General features: G+C 37.7%; 1 long non-coding RNA gene across 2 annotated transcripts; it reads right to left on the bottom strand.

The window, feature by feature from the left end:
- Positions 1-3,728: 3,728 nt before the first annotated feature.
- LOC113901381 lies at positions 3,729-24,492 on the bottom strand. Of its 2 annotated transcripts, XR_003513407.1 has the most exons (5): positions 23,563-24,492; positions 22,919-23,030; positions 15,756-15,875; positions 15,110-15,163; positions 3,729-3,756 (listed from the first exon to the last, which is right to left on the bottom strand). It is a non-coding gene; the product is annotated as an uncharacterized LOC113901381 (long non-coding RNA). The 2 variants fall into 2 exon arrangements; XR_003513406.1 differs by lacking the exon at positions 3,729-3,756 and having other exon boundaries at positions 14,632-15,163; positions 23,563-24,489.
- Positions 24,493-24,879: the final 387 nt, after the last annotated feature.

Raw genomic sequence — 24,879 nt, 5'->3', positions numbered from 1 at the left:
GTTAAAGAGAGAATTATAAAATCATCAAGAGAAAAACAGAGTCATAGACAAGGGAACCCCCATAAGGCTATCAGCTGAATTTTTTGCAGAAACTGCAAAAGGAAGTGGCATGATATACTTAGAGTGCTAAAAGAGAAAAATCTGAAACCTAGGATATTCTACTTAGCAAGATAATCATTTATAATTAAAAGAGAAATAAAGAACTCACACAAGCAGAAATTAAGAGTTCACCAATACTGGCATACATACTTCGAGACATGTATAAAACAGGAATATGTGAATCGGAATTAAAGAAAAACGGTCAGTAGAAATCAGCTTTCAGAAGACACAGATGTCAGAACCATACAAGAATGTTTAAATAATATAACAAATATATTAAGGGATTTAGGGCCAATTTGTGAGAAAATGTAGGTAATTTGCACAAAAATATGGAAAGTGTAAAAGAATCAAATGAAAATTACAGAACTGAAAAATACAAAATCAGAAATGAAGAAGTCATGTGATGACCATAACAGCAGGATGTATAGAACAGAGAAAGAATCAGTGAACTTAAGTACAGGAAAAATGAACCAACTGAGCAAAAAGAGAAAAGAGAATGTTTAAAACCTAAAGAGAGCAAGCAAAATATGGACTAACAGCACATATTATACAATATGTGAGTTTGAAGTCCCAGAGGGATTCCCTGGTAGCTCAGCTGGTAAAGAATCTGCCTTCAATGCAGGAGACCTGGGTTCGATCCTTGGGTTGGGAAAATCCTCTGGAGAAGGGAATAGCTATCCACCCCAGTATTCTGGCCTAGAGAATTCCATGGACTATATAATCCATGGGGTCGCAAAGAGTCAGACATGACTGAGAGATGTACACTCACTCACTTGAAGTCCCAGAAAAAGAGGGGAGAAAAAAATAGGAAATACTTATTTTAAATAATAATGGTTAAGAATTTTCTGAAATAAATGAAAGAAATTGTAATGGTTAATTTTTTTTTACTTTACAATATTGTATTTGTTTTGCCATACATCAACATGCATCCACCATGGGTGTACATGTGTTCTCCATCCTGAACCCTCCTCCCACCTCCCTCCCCATACCATCCCTCTGGGTCATCCCAGTGCACCAGCCCCAAGCTTCCTGTATCCTGCATCGAACCTGGACTGGTGATTCGTTTCTTATGTGATATTACACACGTTTTAATGCCATTCTCCCAAATCATCCCCCCTCCCTCTCCCACAGAGTCCAAAAGACTGTTCTATACATCTGTGTCTCTTTTGCTATCTCGCATACAGGGTTGTCATTACCATCTTTCTAAATTCCGTATATATGCGTTAGTATACTGTATTGGTGTTTTTCTTTCTGGCTTACTTCATTCTGTATAAAAGGCTCCAGTTTCATCCATCTCATCAGAACTGATTCAAATGTATTCTTTTTAAGGGCTGAGTAATACTCCATTGTGTATATAAACCACAGCTTTCTTATCCATTCGTTTGCTGATGGACATCTAGGTTGCTTCCATGTTCTGGCTATTATAAAAAGTGCTGGAATGAACATTGGGGTACACGTGTCTCTTTCAATTCTGGTTTCTTTGGTATGTATGCCCAGCAGTGGGATTGCTGGGTCATAAAGCAGTTCTATTTCCAGTTTTTTAAGGAATCTCCACACTGTTCTCCATAGTGGCTGTACTAGTTTGCATTCCCACCAACAGTGTAAGAGGGTTCTCTTTTCTCCACACCCTCTCCAGCATTTATTGCTTGTAGACTTTTGGATCACAGCCATTCTGACTGGCCTGAAATGGTACCTCATTGTGGTTTTTTTTTTTTTGTTTGTTTGTTTTTTTTTCTTCCAATTTTATTTTATTTTTAAACTTTACATAATTGTATTAGTTTTGCCAAATATCAAAATGAATCCTCCACAGGTATACATGCGCTCCCCATCCCGAACCCTCCTCCCTCCTCCCTCCCCATACCATCCCTCTGGGCCGTCCCAGTGCACCAGCCCCAAGCATCCAGCATCATGCATCGAACCTGGACTGGCAACTCGTTTCCTACATGATATTTTATATGTTTCATTGCCATTCTCCCAAATCTTCCCACCCTCTCCCTCTCCCACAGAGTCCATAAGACTGTTCTATACATCAGTGTCTCTTTAGCTGTCTCGTACACCAGGTTATTGTTACCATTTTTCTAAATTCCATATATATGCGTTAGTATACTGTATTTATGTTTTTCCTTCTGGCTTACTTCACTCTGTACAATAGGCTCCAGTTTCATCCACCTCATTAGAACTGATTCAAATGTATTCTTTTTAATGGCTGAGTAATACTCCATTGTGTATATGTACCACAGCTTTCCTATCCATTCATCCACTGATGGACATCTAGGTTGCTTCCATGTCTTGGCTATTATAAACAGTGCTGCGATGAACATTGGGGTACACGTGTCTCTTTCCCTTCTGGTTTCCTCAGTGTGTATGCCCAGCAGTGGGATTGCTGGATCATAAGGCAGTTCTATTTCCAGTTTTTTAAGGAATCTCCACACTGTTCTCCATAGTGGCTGTACTAGTTTGCATTCCCACCAACAGTGTAAGAGGGTTCCCTTTTCTCCACATCCTCTCCAGCATTTATTATTTGTAGACTTTTGGATCGCAGCCATTCTGACTGGTGTGAAATGGTACCTCATAGTGGTTTTGATTTGCATTTCTCTGATAATGAGTGATGTTGAGCATCTTTTCATGTGTTTGTTAGCCATCTGTATGTCTTTTTTGGAGAAATGTCTATTTAGTTCTTTGGCCCATTTTTTGATTGGGTCGTTTATTTTTCTGGAGTTGAGCTGTAGGAGTTGCTTGTATATTTTTGAGATTAGTTGTTTGTCGGTTGCTTCATTTGCTATTATTTTCTCCCATTCTGAAGGCTGTCTTTTCACCTTGCTAATAGTTTCCTTTGATGTGCAGAAGCTTTTAAGGTTAATTAGGTCCCATTTGTTTATTTTTGCTTTTATTTCCAATATTCTGGGAGGTGGGTCATAGAGGATCCTGCTGTGATGTATGCTGGAGAGTGTTTTGTCTGTTCTCCTGTAAGAGTTTTATAGTGTCTGGTCTTATGTTTAGATCTTTAATCCATTTTGAGTTTATTTTTGTGTATGGTGTTAGAAAGTGTTCTAGTTTCATTCTTTTACAGGTGGTTGACCAGTTTCCCCAGCACCATTTGTTAAAGAGATTGTCTTTTCTCCACTGTATATTCTTGCCTAATTTGTCAAAGATAAGGTGTCCATAGGTGCGTGGGTTTATATATGGGCTTTCTATTTTGTTCCATTGATCTATATTTCTGTCTTTGTGCCAGTACCATACTGTCTTGATGACTGTGGCTTTGTAGTAGAGCCTGAAGTCAGGTAGGTTGATTCCTCCAGTTCCATTCTTCTTTCTCAAGATTGGGTTTTTTGTATTTCCATACAAATTGTGAAATTATTTGTTCTAGCTCTGTGAAGAATACCGTTGATAGCTTGATAGGGATTGCATTGAATATATAGATTGCTTTGGGTAGTATACTCATTTTCACTATATTGATTCTTCCAATCCATGAACATGGTATATTTCTCCATCTATTAGTGTCCTCTTTGATTTCTTTCATCAGTGTTTTATAGTTTTCTATATATAGGTCTTTAGTTTCTTTAGGTAGATGTATTCCTAAGTATTTTATTCTTTTCGTTGCAATGGTGAATGGAATTGCTTCCTTAATTTCTCTTTCTATTTTCTCATCCTTGAGAGCTTGAATAGAGAGAAAAAAGAAGACAGAATTCATTCTTTCTCTGACTGACTGCTTGAACATTCATCTTCTCCTGCCCTCAGACTGCAATTTACACCATAGCCTCTCCTGATTCTCAGGCCTTTGAACTAGGACTAGAATTACACCATTAGTTTTCTTGGATATCCAAATTGCAGATGGCATATTGTAAGATTCTCAGCCTCCATAATCATGTGAGTCAATTCTTTGTAATCTCTCTATACCTATCTATCTGTCTGTCTGTATATCTGTCTATATTTATATATATACATTCTATTTTTGGAGAACCCTACCTAATTTGGATAAATTCAAAAAGAATGGCACTCATCTCAAAAGATTCAAAATAATCAAAAAATTTTAACACTAATTTAAAATTTAAAATTCTCAGTGAATTAGGAATAGATAGGAATTCACCAAATTTGATAAAAGACAGTTTTGAAAAGAATTAACATTTTTCATAACAGTGAAACACTGAAAGGTGTCACCCTGCAACTGGGATTACAGTAAAGATAACTAGCCTCACCACTTCTTTACAGTACAAAACTGGAAGTCTTTAGTGCAAAAAGACAAAATAGCCAGAGTAGAAAGAAAGTAAAACCAACCAGCATTTACAGATAACATTGTGGTATATGAATAAAACCCTAGAGATCCTCCAAAAATTTACAAGGACTAACAGATGAATTAGCAAAGTCTCAGAATATAAAATTGGTATACAAAAATTAATAATATTTAAATACTATAAGCAAATAATTAGAAAATATTATTTTAAAACAATACCATTCACAATAGCATCAAAACTATCACATACCTGAGACTAAATCTAAAAAAACACACGCAAGATCTTTACACTAAAAAATAAAAACTATTCCTAAAGTTAAAGATCTAAATAAATGTGAAGACATACTATGTTCATAAAACAAGGAGAGAAATTTATATTAATAGATTCTCTTTATCATCAAATTGATGGATAGATTTAGTGAAATTCCAGTTAATTATTCAGTAGATGATTTTGTAGAAAATGACAAGGAATTTTTAAAATGTGTATGCAAAAACAAAGGACCTAGAAGAAACAAAAAAAATGTTAAAAGAGGAGAAAACAAAATTAACATCTTGCATTATCTGATTTCAAGGCTACAAATATCATGTAGTATTCACATGAAGACAGATGTATCTATCAATGGAACAGAATAGAGTTCATAAATAGAACACACACATATGGTCAACTGGGTTACAAAAAAGGTCTCAAGATAATGTAATGGAGGAAATTATAGTCTATTCAATTAACTGTACTACAACAATGTTACATGCACATGGAAAAATAAATAAGTCTTTACATTTACTTCACACTATATGTAAAAAATTAACTCATTACTGACCATTGATCTAGCTATAAAATGTAGAGCACAAAACTTCTAGAAGAAAAAGTAAGAGAACATACTCATGACCTTAGGGAGACAAATATTACTTACCCAAAACATATTAACCATAAAAGAAAAGGAAAAATTAAAATTTTATCTGTTTCATCATAATCATCCAAAGTTAAAGATTCATTAAATTGAAAAGGTCTAGCAAAGGAAACCAATACCACAAAGCTAAAGTAATCAAAGGGGTTTCCCTCATAGCTCAGTTGGTAAAGAATCTGCCTGCAATACAGGAGACCCCAGTTCAATTCCTGGGTCAGGAAGATCCGCTGCAGAAGGGATAGGCTACCCACTCCAGTATACTTGGTCTTCCCTTGTGGCTCAGCTGGTAAAGAATCCGCCCGCAATGCTGGAGACCTGGGTTCGATCCCTGGGTTGGGAAGATCCCCTGGAGAAGGGAAAGGCTACTCGACTCCAGTATTCTGGCCTGGAGAATTCCATGGGGTATAGTCCATGGGGTCACAAAGAGTCAGACATGACTGAGCAACTTTCACTTTCACTTTCAAAGTAATCAAAACTGCATGGCACTGGCATACAGATGGACGTACATATCACTGGAATGAAATTCAGAGTCCAGAAATAAACTCATATTGCTCATATTTATTGTATTTATTGCTCAAATTATTGTAATCACTCATAAGCAATTGATTTCCAACAAGGGGACCAAGACAATTCAATGAGGAAAGAAAAGAATCTATTCAATAAATGGTACTGGGACAACCGGATAACTACATGCAAAAGAATCAAACTGCAACTGTGCCTCATACCATGTATAAAAAATAATTCAAAACTGATCAATGACCTAGATTTAAGAAATAAGATAAAACTATGAAACCCTAGATGTAAACCTTTGTGACTTTGGATTAGGCAATGGTTAATTAGACATAAAATCTAAAATACAAGCAACCAAAAGAAAACTAAGCTTTATCAAATAGATTCAAGGGATTGGATCTGATAGAGTGCCTGAAGAACTACGGACAGAGATTCATAACATTGTACAGGAGACTGTGATCAAAACCATTCCAAAGGTAAAGAAATGAAGGAATGCAAACTGATTGTCTAAGGAGGACTTACAAATAGCTAAGGAAAAAAGAGAAGCAAAAGGTAAGGAGAAAGAAAAATATATACCCAATTGAATTCAGACTTCCAAAGAATAGCGAGGAGAGATAAAAAGCCTTCTTAAGTGAACAATGCAAAGAAATAGAGGAAAACAATAGAATGGGAAAGACTAGAAATCTCTTCAAGAAAATTAGAGAAACCAAGAGAACATTTCTTGCAAATATGGGCACAATAAAGGACAGAAAATGTCAAGGACCTACCTAACAGAAGCAGAAGAGATTAAGAACAGGTGACAAGAATACACCAAAGAACTGTACAAAAAAAGGTCTTAATGACCAGGATAACCACACTGGTATGGCCTCTCATCCAGAGCCAGACATCTTGGAGTATGAAGTCACATGGGCCTTAGGAAGCATCTCTATGAACAAAGCTAGTGGAGGTGATGGAATTCCACCTGACCTATTTCAAATCCTAAAAGATGATGCTGTTAAAGTGCTGTACTCAATATGCCAGCAAATTTGGAAAATTCAGCAGTGCCCACAGACTGGAAAAGACCAGTTTTCATTCCAATCCCAAATAAGGCCAAAGCCAAAGAACGTTCAAACTACCACACAATTATGCTCATTTCACATGCTAGCAAGGTAATGCTCAAATCCTTCAAGCTAGGCTTCAACAGTACATGAACCAAGAACTTCCAGATCTACAAGTTGGGTTGACAAAAGCAGAGGAACCAGAGATCAAATTGCCAATATCTGTTGGATCATAGAAAAAGCAAGGGAATTCCAGAAAACACCTACTTCTGCTTCATTGACTACACTAAAGCCTTTGATTGTGTGGATCACAAAAAACTGTGAAAAGTTCTGAAAGAGATGGGAATACCAAACCACCTTCCCTGCCTCCTGAGAAGCCTATATGTGGGTCAAGAAGCAACAGCTAGAACCGGACATGGAACAATGGACTGGTTCAAAACTGGGAAAGGAGTACATAAAAACTGTATATTGTCACCCTGCTTATTTAACTTATATGCAGAGTACATAATGGGAAATGCCAGGCTGGATGACGCACACGTTAGACTCAAGATTGTGACAGAAATATCAACAACCTCACATATGCAGATGATTCTACTCTTATGGCATAAAGTGAAGAGCATCTAAAGAGTCTCTTGATGAAGGTGAAAAAAGAGAGTGGAAAAGCTTAAAACTCAACATTCAAAAAACTAAGATAATGGCATCCAATCCCATCACTTCATGGCAAATAGATGGGGAAAAAATGGCAATGGTGGCAGATTTTAATTTCTTGGGCTCCAAAATTACTGCAGACAGTTACTGCAGCCATGAAATTAAAAGATGCTTGCTCCTTGGAAGAAAAGCTATGACCAACCTGGGCAGCATATCAAAAAGCAGAGACATCTCTGTGCCAAGAATGTCCATATAGTCAAAGCTATGGTTTTTCCAGTAGTCATGTACAGATGTGAGAGTTGTATCATATAGAAGGCTAGGCACCAAAGAATTGATGCTTTCAAACTGTGGTGTTGGAGAAGACTCTTGAGAGTCCTTTGGACTGTAGGGAGATCAAACCAGTCACCTAAAGGAAATCAGTTCTGACTATTCATTGGAAGGACTGATGCTGAAGCTGAAGCTCTAATCTTTTGACCACCTGATGCGAAAGCTGACTCATTAGAAAAGACCCTGATGCTGGGAAAGATTGAGGGCAGAATGAGAAGTGGGCAACAGAGGATGAGACGGTTGGATGGACATGAATTTGAGCAAGCTCCGGGAGAGAGTGAAAGACAGGCAAGTCTGGCATGTTGAGTCCATGGGGTCACAAAGAGTCACATATGAGCTAGTGACTGAACAACAACAAAGGCTTTATCAAAACTAAAACTTTTGTGCCTCAAAGGGCACTATAAAGAAAGTAAAACTACAATCCAAAACATGGGAGAAAATATTTGCAAACCATGTATCTAACAAGGGTCTGGTATCCAGAATATATAAAGAAAATTCTCATAGCACAACAATAAAAAAAAAAAACTTTTAAATAAGCAAAAGATCTGGATGGATATTCCTCCAAAGAGGATACAGAAGTGGTTAATAAGCACATGAATAGGTGCTTATTAGTCATTAGAAAAATGCAAATCAAAGCCATAGTAGTAACTCTAATTTTAAAAAACGGTCAATAGCAATGGTTTGCAAGGGTATGGAGAAATTAGAACCCTCACACATTGTTGGTGAAAACGTAAAATAGTATAGTTGGTGTGGGAAAGTTTGTCACTTCCTCAAAAAGTTCAACAGACAGTTACCATACGGAATTGCTCGTAATTCAATTCTAAGTAATTATCTTAGTTCAGGCTAATATAACAAAAACACCATAGATTGGTTGGCTTAAACAATAAACATTATTTTTTACAGCTCTGCAAGCCAGGAAGTCCAGGATCAAGGCACCAGCAGATCCGGTGTCTGAGGAGAACCTGCTTTCTGGCTGGGAGACGGCCACTTTTGTTCTGTATCCTCTTGTGACCTGAAGGAAAGGTAGGAAGCAAATGCTCTTGTCTCTTTTTAAGGGCATTGATCCCTTATAAGAAAGGCTCCACCCTCATGAGCCAATCACCTCCCAGAGGCCCCATTTCTAAATGCCATCATATTAGAGATTAGGATTTCAACATACCAATGTTGGGGGAACACGAATCAGTCTGTAGTAGGAATATACTCAGGAGAACTGAAAATATATCTTTACATAAAAACTGATACATGGATACTCATGGCAATATTATTCTTAACAGCCAAAAAATGTAGAGACAACACAATATCCATTGACTGATAAATAGAAGCCACACACAAGAGGCCACAGATTGTATGATTTCATATGTGTCCTCTGTCCAGAACAGGCAAATCCATAGAGACAAAAAATATATCAGCAGTTGCCAGGGCCTGGAGGAGAAGGAGGAAATGGGGAGTAAATGATAATGGATATGGGATTTATTCTAAATTTGATGCTATGTGAATAATTTCTTAGTCAATAAAAGAAACCAATAAGGAAAGAGAAAATACAGAAACTAGAAGAAAATGTTCAGAAAATATTTATCTAACAAAAGACTTATAGATTATAAGGATCAGTTCAGTTCAGTTCAGTCACTCAGTCGTGTCCAACTCTTTGCGACCCCATGAATCACAGCACACCAGGCCTCCCTGTCCATCACCAACTCCCAGAGTTCACTCAAACTCACGTCCATCAAGTCGGTGATGCCATCAGCCACCTCATCCTCTGCCGTCCCCTTCTCCTCCTGCCCCCAATCCCTCCCAGCATCAGAGTCTTTTCCAATGAGTCAACTCTTTGCATGAGGTGGCCAAAGTACTGGAGTTTCAGCTTTAGCATCATTCCTTCCAAAGAAATCCCAGGCCTGATCTCGATAACTCTAATCGAAAAAGGATATTGATACATGGAACAATACGGATAAATCTTTAAAACACATTGGGTCAAAGAAACCAAACCCAAAAGAGTATATACTATAAGATTTAACTTATATGAAGTCCAGGAACATGCAAAACTAATTGTTCTTTCTGGTATATGGAGGAGGGTAGGAAAAAAGCCTAGAAAGGGGCACAAGGAAGCTTCGTGAGTGATGGAAATGTTTTATATTGATTTGGGTGGTAACTACACAGAGTTGAAAACCTTTTTAACTGTAAACTTAAAATGTTCACATTAAATGAAGTATAACTCTATTTTAAGAACTAAAAACAGAAAACATATCTAAGCAATATATCAATTTTACAAATTACTCAGACTCCATAAAATATCAAAGAATTTAGATTCAGAAGAATTTTGAATTTATGGACTAAGGATTAGGTACTCTTTTTCCATGGCCTATTTTTTGGTTCATTCTTAACTTTGATAACTATGTTTATATGATATGTATTTGTACTTGCATTTTGCCAAATTCAAACTGCAATATTTAAACTAGATTAAATAAGGCAATGGCGACCCACTCCAGTACTCTTGCCTGGAAAATCCCATGGGCGGAGGAGCCTGGTAGGCTGCAGTCCATGGGGTCGCTAAGAGTTGGACACCACTGAGCGACTTCATTTTCATTCTTCACTTTCATGCATTGGAGAAGGAAATGGCAACCCACTCCAGTGTTCTTGCCTGGAGAATCCCAGGGACGGAGGAGCCTGGTGGGCTGCCATCTATGGGGTCGCACAGAGTCGGACACGACGGAAGTGACTTAGCAGCAAATAACCTCAGTACACACATGCACACACGCGCACAGAAATACTCCTTTCTGGCAACATTATGAAGTGCTTTTTACATCCTTTTTATAATGAAATGAAAGCATATGTCTCCAATTATCAGTACTATAAGCTTTCAAAATTGTGGGAGTAATGTGAACTACTTTCTTCAAAGACAATTGAATTAAACATCCTCACAGAGGAAGCATAGATATGGATCCTGATTTTTATCTGTTTTAAGAGAGTAGAAAAAAAGAAGGAGTTACAATCTTGTCATATTATGCAACTCTTCTGCTACAATATATCAAAAATTTGGTGAACTAAGGTCATGCAGCACAGCTGAGAAGCAATCAAAGTAAACAATGTACATTGCCGCCAGGAAAGCCTGCCAATTTGAGATTAGAACTCTCCATTTTAGCAAAAAAAAAGGAAAAAAAGGTCTTTGGAAACTTCCTTACAACATTTTATGACTCATAGATATTCCCAGAGGTTCCTGTTTCCATTCTGCAGTAGACAGTTTGAAGACGTGCAGTTCTAGTCAACTGTTGTTCTTAGGCAACTTGGCTGAAAGATCTGTTTAAAAAACATTTGTTGGAAAGATGGTATGTTTGGATGTTTTCATTTTTTAAAACAAAATTCCAGATTTTAAATTTGTTTAACTCCTAATTCAACATTAACTTAAAGGATATCCAATTAAGAATTACTATGTTACATAATATGTATTATGAACTCAACAGTTTTCCCATTTGAAAACGCCCATACTAGGGGGTATATATTCCTGGCATAGTCCCCCTTGCAGATCCTTCCAAACTGCCTCCAGATCCCTGGCTCTGTATTCAATAGTTCTGGCTCTGATCTTGGCCTCCCAGTTCAGTATCTCACCTTGGCTTCTACTTTGACCAAAACTGCCAAGTCACCTCCCAGCCCACCAGGACTTGATTCCTGGCTGTTCTCCACTTTTGTCTAGCCCCAGTTCTCCCTTTCTGTTCTAAGTATTGGATATCACTCATGAGGTATTTTCTCCCCATACTCATCTAAGTCTACTTCACTCCATTTACAGATCAGTATCTTCACCTCCAAGGCCTATTTCCTACTCCCAACCAGCTCCCACATTCTTGTCTTTCCCTCCCTCCCATGTCCCAAACAATAAGCCACCTGGTCTTTAATAATTTTCATCATCTGTATATGGTTCTTGTAGGTTTGTTTCCTGACAATAACTATAAAGATATGGACATGAGAAAAGCCATAATATTATAAAACACTTTAGCATTATCCAAATAAAAGCTATTCCTTCATATAGTAGGTATGTTAATAGAGGAAGGCCTGATCTCCCTTGACTCCTTAAGCGACTCATCACCACTCTACTCTCAAGATCAACTCTCCATCCCTCGTTTACAGATGGCATTTCCCTCACACACAGTCTCTTTGAAAATGTGGTTCCTTTCCCAGGTTCCACACACATCTCTCCCTTGATTCTTCTGTGGGTCAGACTCTGCAGAGATATGGTAAACGGGGTCCAGACCAAACACATGTTCAGTTTGACTTACACAGTATTTTAGACTTTTTGCAGTTAGTTTCTAACATTTAAAAATTGGAAGAGTAAGTCAAAAAGTAGAGATTTCCAAAAGAAATGAACAGATATCAAAGATATATCTGCACTCCCATGTCCACTGCAGCAATATCCACAACAGCCAAGATGGAACAACTTGAGTATGCATCAATGGAGGAGCGAAGAAAGAAGAAGATATGAAACAGACAGATACACACACATGGAGTGGAATATTATTCTGCCATGGAAAAGGGAATCCTGCCATTTGCAACTATGTAACTGTAGGTAACTTAAGGGCACTGGAAAGACAAATACTGCATGGTACACTTATATGTGGAATCTTGAAACATAAAAAGTCAAACTCATAGAAACAGAGAATTCAAAAACAGTCACCAGAAGCTAGGGGGTGGAGGATATAGAGAGTGATTGGTCAAACAGTATGAACTTTCAGCTAAAAAATGCATAAGCTCTGAGGACATAACATGCAACATGGTGACTAGGGTTGATTACACGGTATTGTATAATTAAACTTTGCTGACAGCGTAGAACCTAAATGTCCTCATAAAAAGGTAAATTGGTGAGGTGACAGTTGTGCTCGTTAATTACATAGATGGGGGAATCCTTTCACAACGTAAATGTGTGCCACATCACCACAATGTACACTTTAAATACCTTACCATTTTAAACGTCACTTACACCTCAATAAAGCTGAATTCTTTTTTTAAAAAATGGGAAATTATTTGAGATCAGGGGTCAGGAAGGTATGACTTCAAATTTGTGTCCATAAATAAAGTTTTATTTGAACACAGGCATGTTCATTTGTTTATCTGTGGCTACTTGCGTGCTAAAATGGCACAGTCAAGTAGCTGTGACAGAGTTCATAAGGCCAAATATATTATGCTGCTGCTGCTAAGTCACGTTAGTCGTGTCCAACTCTGTGCGACCCCATAGACGGAAGCCCACCAGGCTCCTCTGTCCCTGGGATTCTCCAGGCAAGAACACTGGAGTGGGTTGCCATTTCCTTCTCCAAAATATATTATAGATACTACCAAAGCCAAAAATATTTACAATCCAGTCCTTTACAGAAAATATTTGCCAACATCTGCTCAAATGGCCCTCAATCCTGGATAATTCACCCACAGAGATTACAATATGATTAGTCTGCAGTGAGCATTGGTATCAATGCCCAGAGATTCCAATGCCACTGCTCTGAGTGGGTGCTGACATAGGCATTTTCAAGTTCCCAAATGGTTCTAAGGTACATACAATGGTTTGCGAACCACTGAATTAGGTAATCTGGATGTCTTCAACAGTCTATGATTCTTTTCTCTCTCTCCGGGAATAGATCTAAGACAGTCAAAAGTGATACTAACACATTGACACATGTCATTACCTCACATTGTTATATATTAAAAGTTAATACATATATCATAAGCTAATTGACGGAACATAAATGAATGAATAAATGTGCAGTATAAAGAAGTAATTGACTTTCATCAAAAGGCAACAAGTTCTCCAACGCATCCCTTCCAAATGAAAGTTCTCAGTATAATATGTTAATATAATTATTAAAGAAATCCTAGATTAATTACTTTATTTATGCTCATTTCTGGCCAAAAGGGAACAAACCTTTGCACTGAATACATGTAAAGTCACGAGCAACTAAGTCAGCTTGAGGAAAAAGAAAGAAAATTAGATGCAGTTCTGCTCCAGGTTTCTAACCACTCACTTGAATGACCTGGAGCAAGTCTCTTCATCTCTCCTGATGTGCTTTCTGTAAAATGGAGTATGAACTAGGATAAAACCTAATTAGAACTCCATTAGCAACGATTAAATATTTTTTCAAGGAGATATTACTATCAATGTTAACACCCACTTTTGCTTTCGATTGTGGAGGTGTCATACATTTTACATGGCATGTTTCATACCACATAGTGAAAATATATGTGATATATATCCTTTAACATGTGATATGTTTGTGATGGTACATGTGATACATGTGATATGTATGTTATATATATATGATATGTGTGATTATATATGTGATGATGCATGTGATATACATGTGACTCTGCAACCCCATGGACTATAGCCTTCCAGGCTCCTCTGCTCATGGACTTCTCTAGGCCAGAATACTGGAGTGGATAGCCATTCCCTTCTCCAGGCGATCTTCCCAATCCAGGGATCGAAGCCAGGTCTTCAGCATTGCAGGCAGATTCTTTATCGTCTGAGCCACCTGGGAGGCAAAGGATATATATGACATATATATTACATATATATGTATATATAGATATCAGTTCAGTTCAGTCGCTCACTCGTGTCCAACCCTTTGCGACCCCATGAACCGCAGCACGCCAGGCCTCCCTGTCCATCACCAACTCCCAGAGTTTACCCAAACCCATGTCCATTGAGTCGGTGATGCCATCGAACCATCTGTCGTCCCCTTCTCCTCGCGCCTTCAATCTTTCCCAGCATCAGGGTCTTTTCAAATGAGTCAGCTCTTTGCATCAGGTGGCCAAAGTACTGGAGTTTCAGCTTCAAAATCAGTCCTTCCTATGAGCATCCAGGACTGATCTCCTTTAGGATGGACTGGTTGGATCTCCTTGCAGTCCAAGGGACTCTCAAGAGTCTTCTCCAACACCACAGTTCAAAAGCATCAAATGTTTGTCAAAAAACCACACAGAAGGGATTTCAACAGAAGGGATTTAATGGAAAGAATTGTCTTCACATGTGTTACAGGACAGACTAAGCAAAAAGGTAACACTGAGGTAACCCAGGAGGCAGCTACAATGCCTGAGATTAGGGGACCGAAAAGGGAAACGAGGGGAAAACCAGAACCTAAGAACTAGAACAAGTCCCCAGATTTGATGCTTTAAGGAAGGGGCTTGGTCTAGCTGCTGCTAATTCCTCAGAGGGAATACAGTGAGACTAGCTCTGGAAGAGCCACAAGGAACTGGAGGCTGGAGTCACTTCCAAGCTGTAGCCACTAGCTGATGCTCAGGAAAAGTGCCATTTTGGAACTGAGGCCAAGAAGAATGGTTCAAATTCAAAAACAGAAAGTCTTACCTCCTTTCCTGCCACTCACCTCCAAAACCTTCAAAGTCCCAGCCTAATGCCGTCAAGAATCCAGCAAAGAAATCTGAGGAATGAAGTTTGCAGAGTCATAGCCCTAGCATCACAGAACAGAGTCAAAAAGGACACAGAGACAGTGGGTAAATAACTGACACAACTTCTTTACTCAGAAAAGTGAATGTCGATTGCACTGTAGTTAACAGCATGAATATTAATGTTGAAGAAAGTATCTTAGAGACTATAAGACTGTGGAGATTTATACATGAACAGACAAGCATGTTTGAGCAGAAAAGTAAAAGCTCTCCCATGCTTAAGGAATGACATGCAGAAAGAGGGAAGAAACAAAGAAAATTTAGACATTGTGGAAAAGATCTCTATTAAAAAAGGAAAGTGGAAGTGGTATAAATATCATAATCATAACATTAAAAGTTTAATCGACACTATATCTCAAAAAAAAAAGTTCTGTGTAATTATGTTAGGTTCCAAGGGTAAGAAATTGGCCCTTATACTGGTGCTGAAAACAAGCACGAAGTGTCCCACGAGACCATGGTAACTAAAATTTGGGATTACTGGGCTCATGTGCTCATGTGCAAACACTGTTTGTCAAGCACCCCAAAGTTAAAATAGACCAACAGTGACATCTGCTGCTGTGGACTTACTTTGAAAATGGCCAGTCTCAACATTTTGAAGGGAAGTCTCCTGCCAAACCACTGGACTTCTGCTGTGATGAGTCAGCACTTCTGGAACTCCTGTTTGTCATCTGTGCTATCAGAAGCTTTCTTAAGTGAACACAGAACATGGGAAAAATGAGAGAATATTTGGAAAAGTAACTAAAACAAACAAAAAACAGTGGGGGTGGAGGCATAAGTGATGAGAAAAAGAGACTTCATATTGTCTTTTCTCATCCTGTTTTTCCTTTAGCTAAGTAAATCCAAATTAATTTTGTAGCTGTCAGCAAGCATGAGCATGTCCGCAGTAAAAGGACGGATTAACTGTTGCCGGCTTCAGTGGACTCCAACACAAAATTTACAGCATAATATCCATACCAGAAAAAAAAAAGGTTAAATGAGCAAAGGAGAGTATGTGGAAAATGTTTGAAGTTACTCTTGCTTTGGAAATCTCTTCTTAATTATCTAATTGTTTACATTAATTATACTTCCTTCAACATCTGCTGACCCTCAGGCTTTTTCTTTTCTGAAAGCCCATAGCACAGAAGGTTTGAATCAAACAGCATGGCTTTTAAAAATTACATATAATCTCCAGTGTAAAGTGGTCAGTGGGGCGTATTTGCATAAACTAATAAATATGAAAATCATGGGTCAATTTATTTGCTCAAGAAAAAAGATGGCAACTGATACCGAATCCCTGGTTATTATAAAAGAAGATGAATGAAAAGGCCTTGCACCAAGGAAGAACTGAATTAAGAGTTCTGACTTCCAACGTGGGTTCTGACCACTCACTAAACGTGTCACCATGAGGAAATCCCATAGTCTATCTGAGCCTCAGTTTTCTCTTCCATAATACTAAAGGCCTGGGCTACCTGAGAGATGGAAAGTGGATTTCAACTCATTTTCCTGCTTTGGTTAACTGGCAATGGCTGCTTTTAAGTAATCCCAAAGCTGCATCCAGACGCAATGAAAAAGCTGCTGACCAACTAGCAGGGTCTGCAGTAAGCAAGACAAATGTGGAAGGGCAGCGTGCATGTCACATATATACCAAGCTTAGACAAAATTATTTCTCTCATTTTCTTGCAGCTGTAGATTCTGCTATTAGCTGCCATTTTTAGTGCCTAGTCTCTTTCAGCTTTGCAAGATGCTCAACAGATATTATTTCTAACCCTCACCATATTTTAAAGACATGGAAACTCAGAAACATGAAATAATTTTCTCAAGACCACACAACATAGCTGGACTCAGTTACTAACAAAATAACCCAACATTCTCTATTGTGAATAAAACCTTCACTTATGTTTTAGATCACATCCCCTAGCCCTCTTGCAATGTAAAAGCTATAATACCATTATGTCTTATCTGGTGATACCTTAATACATCTATATTTTCACAGAAAGAAAGGATGGTTTGGACATGAAACTTGGCTAGTTCATGTAAACATGAAAGGGCAAGGTAGGGAAAAAGTATCCAAGAAAGTGCTTTTTTCAGGATTGTATGGTAAAAATTAAAAGTGACAAAGGAATGGACAATAACTAAAAGTCATATTCAATTTTAAACCAAATAGAATTACAGACAAATAAAATAACAGAATTGAAAAGAGTCCTGTGAAAATAGGACATTGTGTATTACATCAATGGGGTCTGCGTAGGCATTGCAGCTTAACTGGTAAAGTACTCAGGGATGTACTCAGGTATAGTACTCAGATGTCAGTGCTTGATACACACTTTTTGATGATGATGGTTTACAAATAATTCAAAGAAGAGATTCCTGGTAAGAAACATTTTTGAAGCTTCCTTAATTTGATACACCATTTTGGACATTCTTTGGGTTACAATCTCCAGGTACAGTAGAAAACAAGACACTCTAACTTGCGGTTGGAACAAACAGACTCCATCATACAGCGGAAACTTTGAGAATGACATCACAAAATCGGTCTACCCTGACTGCAGAATTACATACTGATGCTTTCAGAGTAATACTCAGAAACTTATACTTGCCTTTAGAAAATAACCTAGAAATATCGATTAGTAAAAAAAAAGTTTTAAGGAAACCAAATGCAGTACTGCACCCATAGGAGAAAAATTAGTAGTAGTAGTCAAGTTGAGTTTCATGTCAAGGTACCTCATGGCCTATGATTAGCTGGCTGATTCATTCATGTTATAAATGTTTATTCTTTACTTACTATGAACCTAGGCACTCTGGAATACAAAATAAAATAGACCTGAGGAGTAGAGGTCTAATTGGAAACAGCTACATAAATAAATTAAAATACAAAATGACATGTAAATCAACTGGGTAATGTTTGAGGTACATATGTATCGCACAAAAGTGAAATTACTAATTTTCTCTCATGGTGTCAGAGAAGGATCGGAAAGACACGTAAGTACAAGGCTGAACTGAAGATCAATATATTTCTTAAGATACCCATAATTTGCAAGTTTTTAATGATATTAAGACAGTAAAAAAAACATTAAAACCAAAGGCATAGACCCCCTTAGACTGGCCTCACTCATAAGAGAGCTCTGAAAAGAACACAGTCAATAACCATATGGAGAAAATGGTACTTGCATACTTAAGTAAAGCAAAGTGTTGTGTATTTTTCATCCTACTATTTTAAGGTAATATCATTCCAAGGTATTAGGGCCCAACATCTTGTCATGCACAGAGAAAGTCAACACAAGAAAGTCCTGCAAAGAGTGTTGTTCCACATATACTCTGTGACTAATTCTGTTTATGGAATGAACTGCGCTGTGGTCATGGGTCACATTCAGCCAGCCAAGAGAATGTTTCCAGAGTGTAATTGTTCTGGGCATCAAGGCACTTTACAGCATGTTCCCATTGCTTTTTGATACTCTGTGGCCAGGAGACTGCTGAGAAAATATTATTCACCCGAATTAGACTGGAGGAGTCAACCGCCTGGGTATTACATCTCCATGTCAGCACAAGCGGTGTCTGCAACCGAACTTACCAGATGTTTCTAATTTCTCTACCTTCTGAACTACAACTTGGTTTTCTTTTCCTGACTTTGAAATATTTTAAACAAAGGACTTTCTGTAATGTCTCGGGAAACTTACAAAATTAAAATCCTGGGGTTAATATCAGAATAAGAGTTCTGGAACTCCTGCCACTGCCACATTGATGAGATTTCCACCTTGCGACTCACTACCTCAGTTTCTCTCAAACGACTTTTGAGCTGAAGGAGTCTCATTCACTCTAGAGATTTCCACCCAGCTAACAAATTGAAAAATACTGAATTCTGGAGGCAACTACATGTCCCCTGTTGCCACATTACCTAAAATAAATGCTACTTCAAATTAAGGCCTTAATGTTAATAAAAATGATCAAGCTGTCAAATCAGCAACTGCGTTTCTAGAAAGTTATACAAAGATTTTCACACATGTTCACAAGGAATCATATACAAAGATATTAATTGCAGCATGGTTTGTCAGACATTGAATTTGGAAATAACCGAAGCATCTAGCAGCAGAGGACTGGTAGAATATTTTATGCTATATCCACACAAGAAATAATGTGCAGCCCAAAAAGACCTTGGCAGTTCTCCACATATGATAAGAAGGGAAATCCCCATAATAATTGTTAGGGAAAGAACTGGGCCAATATGTATGTGTAAAAATACAATACATACTGTGTAACTTTTTGGAGCTTTTGGATTTTAATTTTTGCCATGTGCAAGCACTGTTTATTCAAAAAAATTAAGTTTGGTGAAAATAAAGTAAAATCAAGATAAAACGAGGTCTTGAGGAAACAAAACTAATGGAAAAGGAACATGGTAAAAAAAAGGGAAGAAGGAAAAGAAAACTGTGAGACTTCAAGCTTCTAAAACTATGAAAGGGTCTGTCTCATAGTCTCAGCAAAATTTCCAACTTGTGTCACAGGTTGGCCTGACTCAGTTCTTATCCTTTACAAGCGCTCCGGAGTGCATTTGACTCATGATTGGAGACTCTCCTCTTGCATGAACTGCCTCACCCTGATTCTGTTTTTTTTTTCTTTCTTTTTTCCTTTTTTTAAATTGAAGTGTAGTTGATTTACAAACTTGTTTAATTTCTGCTGTACAGCAAAGAGATATACATCCTTTTTTATAATATATTCTTTTCCATTATGGTTTATCATAGGATATTGAATATAGTTCAGGCTTCCCTGGTAGTTCAGGGATAAAGAATCTACCTTCAATGCAGGAGACCACCTGCAATGCAGAAGACACAGCTAGATCCCTGGGTCCGGAAGATCCCCTGGAGAAGGAAATGGCAACCCACTCCAGTATTTCTGCCTGGGAAATCTCGGGAACAGAGGAGCCTGGTGGGCTACAGTACATGGGGTGGCAAGAGTCAAACATGGCTTAACAATTGAACTCACCACCACCACTGGATATAATTCCCTGTGCCATATGGTAGGATATTGTTGTTTATCTACTCTCTATATAAGAGCTTACATCTGCTGACGCCAACTTCTCACTCCATCCCCCCCAACCCCTTCCCTCTTGGCAACCACAGGCTGTTTTCTATGCCTGTGAGTCTGATTCTGTTTCATATTTAGGTTCCTTTGTGTCATATTTTAGATTCCACAGAAGGGATATCATATTGTATTTGTCTTTCCTTTTCTAACTTACTTCAATTAGTATGATAATCTCTAGTTATATCAATGCTGTTACAAATAGCATTGCTTTGTTCTTTTTTATGGCTGAGTAGTATTCCATTGTATATATGTACTACATCTTTTTTATCCATTCATCTGTTAATAGACATCTGTTAATAGACAATATGCAAACATTGTTTCCATGTCTTGAGGAGCACTGCTGTGAATGCAGCAGTGCTATATCTTTCTGAATCACAGTTTTGTCTGGATATATGCCCAGGAGTAGATTACTGGACCGTATGGTAATTCTATTTCTAGTTTTCTGAGGAACCTCCATACTGCTTTCCACACTCGCTGCACCAACTTACATTCCCACCAATAGTATAGGAGGGTTCCTTTCTCTCCACACCCTCTCCAGTATTGGTTATTTGTAGACTTTTTAATCATAGCCATTCTGACTGAAGTGAATTGCTACCTCATTGTAGTCCTGATTTTCATTTCTCTAATAATTAGCAGTGGTGAGCATTTTTTCACGTATCTGTTGGCCATCTGTATGTCTTCTTTGGAGAAATGTCTATTTAGGTTGTTTGTTTTTTTGTTGTTGAGTTGTATGAGCTGTTTGTATATACTGGAAATTAAGCTCTGTTGATCATATTGTTTGCAGATATTTTCTCCCATTCTCCTATTCTGTAAGTTGTTTTTTTGTTTTGTCATGATTTCCTTTGCTGTGCAAAAGCTTATAAGTTTGATTAGGCCCTCTCACCCTGATTCTTGACATGGTCATTGGTCACTCCTCTCTGCTCTCAGGTGGCTCTTCATCCTCCCCTCTACCCTTCAAAGCTTTGGTTGTGGGCATTTCCCAGAGCTTAGTGACTAGACCTCAGTAGTTCAGATACTTCCTTGATGGCATTTTACTTGTAGATGAGTCATAAAACTGTATCTCCAGCATTTGCCTACCTTTTGTCATTTACCTCTCGTCTTCCCTTTCCCTTTTCATTCTCAATGCCTTCCAACCACATTTTCTGACTGCCTACAGAAAACTCCCAACAGATGCTATTTAAACACTGAACTTGATCTTCCCCAGTCTCTCTTGCTCTCATGTTTTATGTATGTGCATGCATTGCCGTCAAAATGAAATGCCAAATTCCTCAAAGTTAGGAAGATTTTTACAATTACCTTAGTATATACCCCATCCTTCTGTTCTTCCTTCGGCCAAGAACAGTATTCTAACCAGGTTGTTAGCCAATAAATTCTTATGTAATATTATATTTTTGTGAATAAACTACTCCCTTCTCATACAACCACCAGATTTAATTCATAATTATACATATGGTATGTATAATAGGATACAGGAATTCTATTTATTAATTATTAATATATTTTTTCTAATCTACTCCACAGTGGATTATTATTACACAGTGGATCTGAAACAGCCTATGTTAGAATCATTGTTTACATTTTCCTCCTCATTTAGTTTTTTGAGGCTAGTACCTGTGTGTTATGTGTTTCCATATTGCTAGAGACTGACTCCCACTAGGAGCTTATCATAATTATTTGTCAAAAGAATAAATATTTTTAAAAAGAAAATACAAGAAATATTTTCCAAAAAGGATTTTAACATTTAATGGATTAATCCTTTTCTAACAAAGTCGTGATTTATATTCACAAGGAATAAAGTGGATCAGAGCAGGGATAAATGGAGGCCACAAATTCAGATATGCAATTAATGCAAATGTATTTCCCATTACTCCAGTGAATTGTTATTATGAGTCTGAATGTCAGGCTGAAGCTTCCCCTTGAGTCTTTTTGAAGGTTCCCCCAATTCTGTAGCATTTTGTTGAGGTTTAAAGAAGAGTAAAGGATTTTGTAAGGTTAAGAATTGGGGAAGATGGGGAACTAACACAGCCCTAACGTCACTTCTCATATAAAGGTTACAGCAGAGAAGTCCCGCAGGCCGTGGGATTACAGTCTTTCTGAGGTACCTTCCTGCCCATTCTTACAGCACAGGAATGTGTCCACAAAGTTTCCCAGTCTCCATCTGCTAAAAACCTCACGTTGCTGTTTCCTTGATAGCATCTTACCAAATCCTATCCTCTCAAGGACACTGCCAGAAAGCAGAATTGAACAGTCAGATCTGTAGGATGCCCTCAATCTCCCAGGCTTTCTCTTCCTAGCCTAATCTATTTTCTTCTAGTCTCAAAGCAATTCTCCCTTCAGAAATCCAGCCAAGACACTTTCCTTTGTATTCACATTCCCTTTGTTGTACCAATTTCACAAAGCCTTCCTCCATTATGGGGTTTAGATTTCTAAAACAAAAGACAAGTTTTGTGGTTCCAACCAGCCATATCCCTTCCCTTAGACAGTGATCCCAGAACCAAATACTTACTTGACTAGGAAAAGAAAAGGGGAAAAACACAATGCAAAGTTTAAAACTAGGTTACTGTGTCAGTATATTATCCCGTTCTGTTTTTCCCAGATCTTTCCATCATTTATCTTCTCTTTCCCTTTTTCATTCTCACTGCATTCCCACTTCATATTACCCTTTTATGGGCACTTACCTCACACTTGGACTACATCAATATTCTCCTTGAGTCTCCAGTTCATCCCAGCATCCACCATTTCTTTCCTCTACAAAACCAATTATCACGCCTCTGTATAATCTTCTACTCTCTGTGACAGAAAGCATAAATTCTCCTGCCAACTTGAAATATTTGCATGTTAAGTTATTAATATTTCAACCTAACTTATTTTCACCCAGTTGGGAGCATTCAACCTCTTTTCTGAAAAGACAAATCTTTTCATTGCTCCCTCCATGTTTATAGTACTTGTTCCTGCTTCTGTGCTTTAACTCACATCATTTGTCTCATCTTAAATGCCCTGTTTTCTCCTCTCACATATATTTCAACCAACATTTAGGACCAACTCTAAATTCACTACCACAACCCAGTCTCTCTTATGCACATTAATTTTACCCATAGGGCATGAATTTCCTAATTTAAAATTTAATTATATATTATATATTTTTGCACTGCACTTTAATTATTCCACATTTTTTGTTTTTTGCACACTCCACTAATTACATGCTCCCTGTCAACAGGGAGCATATATTCTCATTTCCTTCATTATACCCAAAGCAGAGTCTGACATGCAATAAATTCTAAATCAATACTTGTGTGGCGGAAAGGTCATTGTAATTACTTACCAGTGTCGCTCCTCCCAACCTCTGCCTATGCCTCCTTCCTCCAACATGCACACAAACAACACTTCTAACTGATCTCCTTCCTCAAATTAGGAGGTGGCAAAGGAATTCTATAACTCTCAAAGTAGAGTTGTTCCAGCAGAAATGCAGAAAAAAAAATAATAAATGATGGAACCAATTTTTAGTTCTTGACTTTCGAAAGTTTTATAGCCCACACAGAGACAGCAAAAAGTCAGAAAGTCTATAATATAGAGCACAAAATGCATGCTTTAAACAACTGAAGGATGATGAAGAAAGAAATTAGCTCTCCAATCTAGGAAGAAACTTTTAAAAATAATAATAGCGTGAGATGCGTATGTGAGTCTCTTAGAAGAGACTCTGCCCTCACTTCTTCCCATTGCAAGAAGGTGTAAATAGAATCTCTAGTAAATTTAAGTACTGAAAGCTTATTCTTTGTTTCCCATCTGCTGCCTTGAGAAGAAGCAAGCTAACAGGCTCCAAATATTCACTGGCAGAAGGTTATAGAAATGACTTCATGCATACTTGGATGACTTAAGGGCTTCAAGAAGTATGGAGAGCCTTGAACTAAATGGGTGAATAAAACTTTTTCACTTTTTGAAAGAGGCCAAGCAAAGAGAAAGTAAGTCCACCAAGTGCACTGCAAAACGACTAAATTTTCTGCCCCTAGATAGAGCAGAAGTTGAAAATGAAGCTTAGGTTGAGTTACAAAAAAATAAAGAGAGCTACTTTGCACATTCAAAGTTATTACCTGAGAAATATTATACCCAGTACTGTATTTATGATTAAGTGATTAATTCATTGATCAATTCATGATGAAATAAAAGGTTGAGCTAGACTCTGAAGTTGAAAACACAATTTCTGAAAGGTCCTAAGTCCATTTTAAGAAATCTATTAAAATATTCATAAAATTTAAATAATGATATAATCTCATGAATAAGAAAAACACCCTCAGAAAAGTACAAATGGCTTCCCTGGTGGTTCAGACAGTAAAGAATACACCTGCAATGTGGGAGACTTGGGTTCAATCCCTGGGTTGGGAAGATCCCCTGGAGTAGGGCATTGCAACCTACTCCAGTATTCTTGCCTGGAGAATCCCCATGGACAGAGGAGCCAGGCGGGCTACAGTCCATAGGGTCACAAGAGTCATACACAACTGAGCAACTAAGCACATGTTTATACCAATAAATGTAACATTTGAATGAGAAAATGAAAATACAAGTCATCACATAGTATTATATAAATATCATGACAGAATTGAGAATATACTGGACTATACTTTTAAGACATTTGTCTGTTTTC

This window comes from Bos indicus x Bos taurus, chromosome 2 (assembly GCF_003369695.1).
Source record: "Bos indicus x Bos taurus breed Angus x Brahman F1 hybrid chromosome 2, Bos_hybrid_MaternalHap_v2.0, whole genome shotgun sequence".
Lineage (NCBI taxonomy): Eukaryota > Metazoa > Chordata > Mammalia > Artiodactyla > Bovidae > Bos > Bos indicus x Bos taurus.
Note: the sequence above shows the minus strand (reverse complement) of the source record. Positions and strands in the feature narration are given on the sequence as shown.